Consider the following 8,973-nt stretch of genomic DNA (forward strand, 5'->3'; position numbering starts at 1 on the left):
CCAGAACAGAATGCACGCTGTCTATCTTTTATCATATCTTTAATCTGTACAGTCATCCAAGGCTTATCATTGTTTGTGATAGAAACTTTCTTAAATGGAACTGTTTTATCCAAGATAGACCTTATAGTGGAAGTGAAGGCACTAAACTGACTCTCAGGGTTCTTAGCCTCATTGATATGAGAGAAATCTGTAGTATTCATGAGAAGGCCCAATGTTGTTTCTGAAGTGCGTTTCCGACTATGCTTGATAGGCTTGGTAGGCCAACTTCCAGCCTTGAGCAAGATAGTCTCATGGTCAGAAGAGTCAACAGGAGGCAGGTGCTCTGGTGACTGATACATGGATGAAACGTTAGAAATGTTAGTCCTAGTTGCTCCAGCCACTATCTGTTTCAGGCCATGTCTGCTGCAGATCATTTCAGACTTGTACTTATTTGTGTCAACAATGGTGATTGCGGCCTGCTGATAGTTGCTTTTGATAATTCTAAGGCAACGATCCAGGTACTGAGTGATTAGTGTGTCAGGTTGGGCAGTTGCTGAGGAATGTGGAGGGAGATACAGCACAGCAGCAATAATACAACTTAACCCTCGAGGAAGACGTCTGGGACGTAGCCAGACCCACAATACTTTTAAATTTTTCTTCTTCAAGGTGAGTCAGTCGAATCTGAGAGATGTTATTACAGACGTACAAAGCAACTCCTCCCCCACTTTTCTCACGATCGCGCCGATGTATTGCTTATCCAGGAAAAGTTTCAGTTGAATCCGGAATATCTGCATTTAGCCAGGTTTATTAACAAGTTATTATTCACTTCTATACTATGCAGCTCTTCACATTTGTAGCGTGAAGAACGCACATTGGAAAGGAGAAAACCAGGCATAGATGGCATTCATTTATGTTGGTTAGTCCTAATGCAAATTCAATTCTTTGGATGGTAGCAATCATCAGATGTAGTAAACGGCCGTTGCTCATTCAGCTGTCTATTTAAATCCACTGTTGGTCGTAGGGCTGTCAAAATTGCTCAAAAATGACGTTCGAATATTCCCTCTAAAAAAAGCACGAATATTCGAACTATTCGAACATCTGGTTGCGCATTTTATCAATGACGCGCATTACGTCAATAACAGGACAAATGAATACAAAGACACATAACTACTTATATAGGTAGTCTATTTAAGTTTAAACATATTTGACAACGTATTCCCTACACAAAAACAAGTAAATCAACTAATGGCTAAAGACCGCAGACCTCACTCTCTCGCCCTCATGCTCTCTGCTCATAACGGCTTAAATGAACACACACATTTTGAGAGCTGATCAAGAGTTTTGTGCAAGCAATTTAAGGTCGCAACTCTTGTCCCAAATATAGCAGGCTTCATTCAGTGATTGAAACAAATATTAATATAAGTTTTACAGCATATCATTGAACGCTCCGAGCGAGCTGTGCTGTGGTGAACATGGAACTTTTCCTTGACATGAAACGGAAAATAATTAAACCAGTGGAAGCAGTGCATTTATCCTTCATTCATGCAATATCTATTCAGTCAGTACCTGTTCCATTGCTTGACAGAACTCCAGCCTGCCCGATCCACGACACTGATCGCTCTCATGTCCTTACAAATGAACAAAATTAATTTCTCCGTTATGGCCTCTTGTCGTGTTGCAGACAGAGAGCTTGTGGCGGGCGATGCAAAGTAAGGGTGGTCCAGTTTGCACATACAAATTAGTTGCTTATATGTACAAAACGAGCCTACAAAAGCATAAAAAAGCTTGTTTAATAAAGAAAAGTTCACGAAACTAAGTGAAAACTCACTAAAGTGTTTAGTGAAATTAGGAAACATTTAGATATCATAAATTGAGTTGTATAAGTTAACGTTACATTTCTACATACATTTTGTTCTCATGTCACAAGTAATATCAAGGTTTATTTTGATCTGTTTTACCTGATTCTTTTGTGGTGTGGTTTTCAGTGAAGTGTACTAAAATAAATATTGTCACCTGTGTACATTAGCCCACTTCTTCTCGACACTTTTCCTGATAGTTTATAGAACAATTACTCCGAGTCGCCATCTGTCGTTTCAAAGAAAAGCACAACGGCGAGCGCGTCAAGTATAAACACCTCGTCCGTTTGGGGAGGAGCGCGCGCAGTCAGCGGGGGCTCGCGCTCTGGAGACGGGCCAAAGTACACAAGGCTTCAGGCGCGCTAGCACCCACTCGCAAAGCAGACAGCCACGCCTCTACTACCGCGGGCGTTTTTTCCCCCCATTTTTTTATTTATTCGAATATTAATTTTCACCTTGGAAATTCGTTTTTTAAAAACTATTCGAATATATATTCGAATTTAGAATATTCGTTTACAGCCCTAGTTGGTCGACAAAAATGTAGGACGATTTCCTACAACTGTAAGTTTTCCCAGCTTTCTTACCCCTTGGGTGCGATCTAAGTCGTAGAATCCCATTTTGCTGCAGTATATTCTTAACTTCAGGAACCTAAGGGGGTGCATATCTTTTCAGACTTTTTAAAAAGTTAAAATTACACTTATATCCGAGTAGCGCCATCACTGACAAAGAGATAGACAGAATCAGTTACTAGAATGGTAGCAGTGAAGATTACAATCCATCCAGCTGTAGGCGAGTACTGTAGTACTGCTTTTAGGTGTTTTTCAAGAAGTGGAGAGCAAAACACTGCTGTAACGAATGCAGTTTTGACTCACAACACAAGAACAATAGTCACATAAAAGCAAAGCAGGTCAAGCAAAGAAAGTCCCTCGTGATTCACTCCGCCCTCACTGTTGGACTCGCAGTCGGGGGTTCGGTGCCTTGCTCAAGGGTCTCACCTCAGTCAGGGTATTGAGGGTGGAGGAGAGCGCTGGTTATTCACTACCCACCAACCAACCAACCAACCAACCACACAAACAATTCCTGCAACTCGAACCCGCAACCTTCGGGTTACAAGGCTGACTCTCTAACCATTAGGCCATGACTGCCCCAATTATGTTTTTATAATATTATGTTTTAGAGTCGAGTAAAATGTTTTATTAGAAGTTATTTTTTGAAGTTTCCATTCAGTGGCCTGTGTTTTTTCTCTTGTTCTGAAATGTAGTAATGTAGTACAGTATGAATATGTGAACAGGTCACGACATGTCTAACCCTGTGCCATCTTCATCTAAACCTGCTAGCCCAGTTCTTCACATTCACTGAAGTTTCAGGTGTGTTGGGGATTTCTGAGAATAAAACAGACTTCTAGCGCCCTCTACCAGTGTTGGTTCGATGATTTCCAGCCCAAAACCAGCCCAAAACTTTAACTTCTAGATAACTTTAAGAAAATGAGTTTTTTTTTAGAATCTTCAGAATCCCATTCATGAATTCCCATTCCCAGGCATGAAGAAAATCCCCGGACCCACTTTATATTAGATTAAATAAATTAATAATTTGATACAATGCATTTATTGTGTACGTACATGTTTTTACATTGTACTTACATTTTAAAAATTACTTGCATGTAATTACATCTGTAACTAATTTCTGTAGTTACATTTATAATTACACCATTGACCCATCCCTTACACCTAACCCTACCCTTAAACTTACCCATACCACCACACCTGTTCCTAACTTTCCCCTGGTCCCACCTCAATATCAGCAAAAAAAATTTGCAATACAATATGAACACAAAAAGTACATTGTACTTATTTTTTTGATGTAAGTACATAGTAGTTAAGGCCACCTAATATAAAGTGGGACCATATCCCCGCTAGGTTGTATCTGAAATCCCCTGACGCAGACCGTGCCTGAAGGGAAGTGTTTGTAACCTGTTCTGCAGGTGATCTGTTGGACTGGGAGTTGTATCTGAGAGTTAGAGACGTTCCACCCACACATCCCTGCATAGACATTAGAAGGAGCAAGGGCGTAGGTTTTAGTTTGAAGAGTGAACTGTTTTAGCAGGTTCCCAGGGCATGTTCCCTTGTGAGGTCTGTTTGATTATTTCTGCGAAAATAATCTGTTTATCGTGGTATCATCCAATCGTGCAACGTTGGTTGATATCATAACTGCAATAAAACAGTGTTTCACAGTTACTTGTAGAATTAAAGTCACATTTCCTAAAACACCAGCCTCGCAGTCATGCAAATGATTGCATTCCATTAAAAGAGAGGAGAGGAAAGTCATGAATGACAGAATCTCATCTTAATCAAAGACAGTGCAGGTGGATCTTTTGTTGATCCTGTTTAGGCACTTTAGGCACTTGGTGCAGTAGGATTTAGACTACTTAAAAACTCATTATAGTAATATGTATTCATGTGACGCATGGCGGTCTGTGAATGACTTTACAGTTCAATTGACCCTTCGCTAAGCCACGCCCAAAAACCGCCACAAGCCAATTGTGGCTTAGCAACCGTGACTAGGCGCAGAAGGTCTGTCAAGCTTTCGAGTGAGGGAAACATGCCGAAGCGTTGTTCTTATGGATTGTGCAAATCTGATACCCGGTATCCTAAAAGTTTGGACGGGGGTGAGATTTTTTTTCCCTTCCCCAAACCTAAAACCAAAGGGGAGAAATGACGGTGTTCTGTCGATTTGTCCTACCTTGTCAGATTTCCCTACCGTTATAATATAATATAATATAATATAATATAATATAATATAATATAATATAATATAATATAATATAATATAATATAATATATATATATATGGATAAGCTGTTTGATTTATAATTATTAGATTCTTTTCTAATTTCACTTACCCTGCTGTGCGTGAACCTACGATATTATTTGACTTTCTTACCATTTTTAGTGAATGTTAGGCGGGACAGCAAAGCTAATACTATCAAATGTTTACAAATGGGTGGGCTAAAAGCAGACTACACGTAGCCCGTCCAATTCAGAGCTAAATCGTGGCTACAGATAGACCATGTCATGAAATGAAACTTGCAGATACTACTGACATTGCGAACATGATGGGATATCAACCATATCATGCACTACATTGCCAAAAACTACAATTAATCGGTTTTGTCTTTTGACTGTCTATAGGAGCTAAATCGTGGCTATGCACAGCCTACGCATAGAACATGTTAAAGAAATGAAACCAAACACCTTGTAATCATGGTTGACTTTGCTTTCATGATTGAATATCATACATCTCACAAGTTATTTGGGCAAAAATTACATGTAACCAAATTCAAGGTTATATTGGCTAAAAGTGGGCTCCTCATAGCCGGACTATTTCGGGTCTATAGTTAACCTAGATGGTGAAATGACGGCTATTGCTTGCTGGGTCTGTTCAGACAGATGAAGGTGTTTGTGTGAGAGCATCACAGACGCTGTTCCTCATGTCAGATCTTCTGTGCTGTCTATGTAGGGAGAGAAGAAGCTCACTATTGCTGAAGCAGAACTAGAGAGGTTAATGACTAGTTCAATCTGTGATCAATCTTATACAGGTGCTGGTCATATAATTAGAATATCATCAAAAAGTTGATTTATTTCACTAATTCCATTCAAAAAGTGAAACTTGCATATTATATTCATTTGTTACACACAGACTGATATATTTCAGACGTTTATTTCTTTTAATTTTGATGATTATTACAGACAACTAAGGAAAATCCCAAATTCAGTATCTCAGAAAATTAGAATATTGTGAAAAGGTTGAATATTGAAGACACCTGGTGCCACACTCTAATCAGCTGATTAACTCAAAACACCTGCAAAGGCCTTTAAATGGTCTCTCAGTCTAGTTCTGTAGACTACACAATCATGGGGAAGACTGTTGACCTGACAGCTGTCCAAAAGACGACAATTGACACCTTGCACAAGGAGGGCAAGACACAAAAGGTCATTGCAAAAGAGGCTGGCTGTTCACAGAGCTCTGTGTCCAAGCACATTAATAGAGAGGCGAAGGGAAGGAAAAGATGTGCTAGAAAAAAGTGTACAAGCAATAGGGATAACCGCACCCTGGAGAGGATTGTGAAACAACCCATTCAAAAATGTGGGGGAGATTCACAAAGAGTGGTCTGGAGCTGGAGTCAGTGCTTCAAGAACCACTATACAGACGTATGCAAGACATGGGTTTCAGCTGTCGCATTCCTTGTGTCAAGCCACTCTTGAACAACAGACAGCGTCAGAAGCGTCTCGCCTGGGCTAAAGACAAAAAAGGAATAAAAGTGGTCCAAAGTTATGTTCTCTGATGAAAGTAAATTTTGCATTTCCTTTTGAAATCAGGGTCCCAGAGTCTAGAGGAAGAGAGGAGAGGCACACAATCCACGTTGCTTGAGGTCCAGTGTAAAGTTTCCACAGTCAGTGATGGTTTGGGGTGCCATGTCATCTGCTGGTGTTGGTCCGCTGTTTTCTGAGGTCCAAGGTCAACGCAGCCGTATACCAGGAAGTTTTAGAGTACTTCATGCTTCCTGCTGCTGACCAACTTTATGGAGATGCAGATTTTATTTTCCAACAGGACTTGGCACCTGCAAAAGCAACCAGTACCTGGTTTAAGGACCATGGTATCCCTGTTCTTAATTGGCCAGCAAACTCGCCCGACCTTAACTCCATAGAAAATGTATGGGGTATTGTGAAGAGGAAGGCATATTGGGTCTGCAATATGCCAGACCTAACAATGCAGAAGAGCTGAAGGCCACTATCAGAGCATCCTGGGCTCTCATAACACCTGAGCAGTGCCACAGTCTGATCTCCTCATGCCACGCCGCATTACTGCAGTAATTCAGGCAAAAGGAGCCCCAACTAAGTATTGAGTGCTGGACATGCTCATACTCTTCATGTTCATACTTTTCAGTTGGCCAAGATTTCTAAAAATCCTTTCTTTGTATTGGTCTTAAGTGATATTCTAATTTTATGAAATACTGAATTTGGGATGTTCTTTAGTTGTCAGTTATAATCATCAAAATTAAAAGAAATAAACATTTAAAATATATCAATCTGTGTGTAATGAATGAATATAATATACAAGTTTGTTGAGTGTCCGGCAGATGGCGCCACATCTCCACTCAAACTGATGACGTTCGATCTTCCGCAGAGAGAACGAAGAGGTTCTAAACACTCATATATACCCAGTGCGATTTCTATGTTAAATCAATTGTAATCATGGATAATATGCTGTAAATTTTAAATGAATGTCTATGTGTGTGACTGTATAAATGTTATGTGTGTGGCACCTGTGCAAAGCAAATTTCCTAAACGGATGAAATAAACTGAACTGAACCTCCGCGGGATCACGCGATGACGTCGCCGAGAGGATTCAATGACGTGGAACCGAAAGTGAAAGTAAACAACCTTGAACAGCAGCTCGACCAGTGTTGCCAGATTGGGTGGGTTTTTGAATTTGGTTGTGCAGGTAAAAATGGGCTTGGGCGGGTGGACAACATTTGGGCTGCATGTTTGGGGTCAGTTTGGCAGTTTTCAAAAATCTATTTTTTTTAAAGTCTACTGGTTAATAAACTAAAACTCAAGTGTGCATGTACTCCATAAAATCAGTCATTTATGACACACAGGCCCACGCAGAGTCAGCTGACATTTGGTGTTGACGTCACCGACGAGCAAGCACTTCATCCAATCAGCGTTAACGTGTATCTGTATATTCAAGTGACTGCTATATAAAGTGGCATAAATATACAGTAAATTGTATCTACACAGTAAAGAGTGGGAGAGTGATCCAACTCTCAAAACGTGGATTACACCTGTGACTCCAAGACTCTATAAATATAACTACACTTGAATCAGGCGCTGTAGGGGGTGTATTTTATCTATAACATGTTATCTTTAAAAACAGTACAATTATAAGTAAGCCTGGTCAATGCAACATCAACATAGCAGTATTGCAATCTGGCGCGAACAACGGTAATGTTCGCTAGAAGTGTCATGTATCTTGATTTTGCTTTAGTATGGCTAAACAAGTTACACTCATTAAAAAAAAAAAACCTTATTGAGAACAATAATAATCTGGACCAGTCTGTGGATCGTAATGGAAGAACTGCTGGCTCTGAGAGTGGACCGGAGATGAACTCTGAACCAACGACTGGTCCTCCACTGATGTTAACACAGTTTTGACAGCAGATGAAATGTAAAATAAAAAATTGTAGGCTAATAAATAAACAATATTTTTTTAACTATTATAAAGCAGTTTGAATGTTTAATTGTGTTAGGCTACTGAATGAGAAAAATATTCCAGAGCAGCTTTCAGCCATGATCACTTTAACTTTTCTTGCAAGCACCCTATATGTGCTGAGCGCTTTCCTCTCAATAACAAAAACACAACAAATATGACAGCGGGGTAAAAAATAGAAAGAAAGCGTCTGGTCTGATCACAGTGATGTTGTTTAATATGTTTATACCAGCTCTGTAATTTAGCACTATAAGACACGCCACGTTTATTGCTACGGAGAGGTTTAACAACGCTATTCTGAGCGTTCATTCATTTTGGATACTGTAAAATTCTCTTAGTCTTCTCTTTGTTTATAATTCATAATTCTTGCTGTTGTGTATTAATCAGTACTGTGGTTTTCCCTTTAAACTCGGTCTTGCTTACATCAATATCAGCTTCAGGAAGTTCAGTTGTTTTGCTGGTTCAAATCTTTTTTGTAAATGTCGCATCATGACAGCTCATTGGCTCTCAGGTGATTCGTCATTCTGCTTGAACATAGACCTTTTACGCACTTCCGCATTTTTCGACCGGAAATACGTCAGTGAAGTGTATTAGAACTTCCTGTTGTCATAGCGGCAGATACGAAAGATGTCAGAGTCTACGAGTCGCAGTTTCTGTTGTGTTTCAGGCTGTTCGGGTTCCACCCAAAAACAGCCCTACCTTTCATTTCATTCTTTTCCTGTGGATCCAAACCTGAAACCCAAATGGATCCAGGCGATCCGAAGAGAGGAAGGGAACAGTTTTAATATAAAAAGAGGTAGCACCTATGTCTGCAGCCGGCACTTCGCTCCGGATGATTACGCTGGTGGCTGCGTCGTTCGTCGCCTGA

Source organism: Gobio gobio (genome assembly GCF_949357685.1).
Source record: "Gobio gobio genome assembly, chromosome: 1".
NCBI classification, from domain to species: Eukaryota; Metazoa; Chordata; class Actinopteri; order Cypriniformes; family Gobionidae; genus Gobio; species Gobio gobio.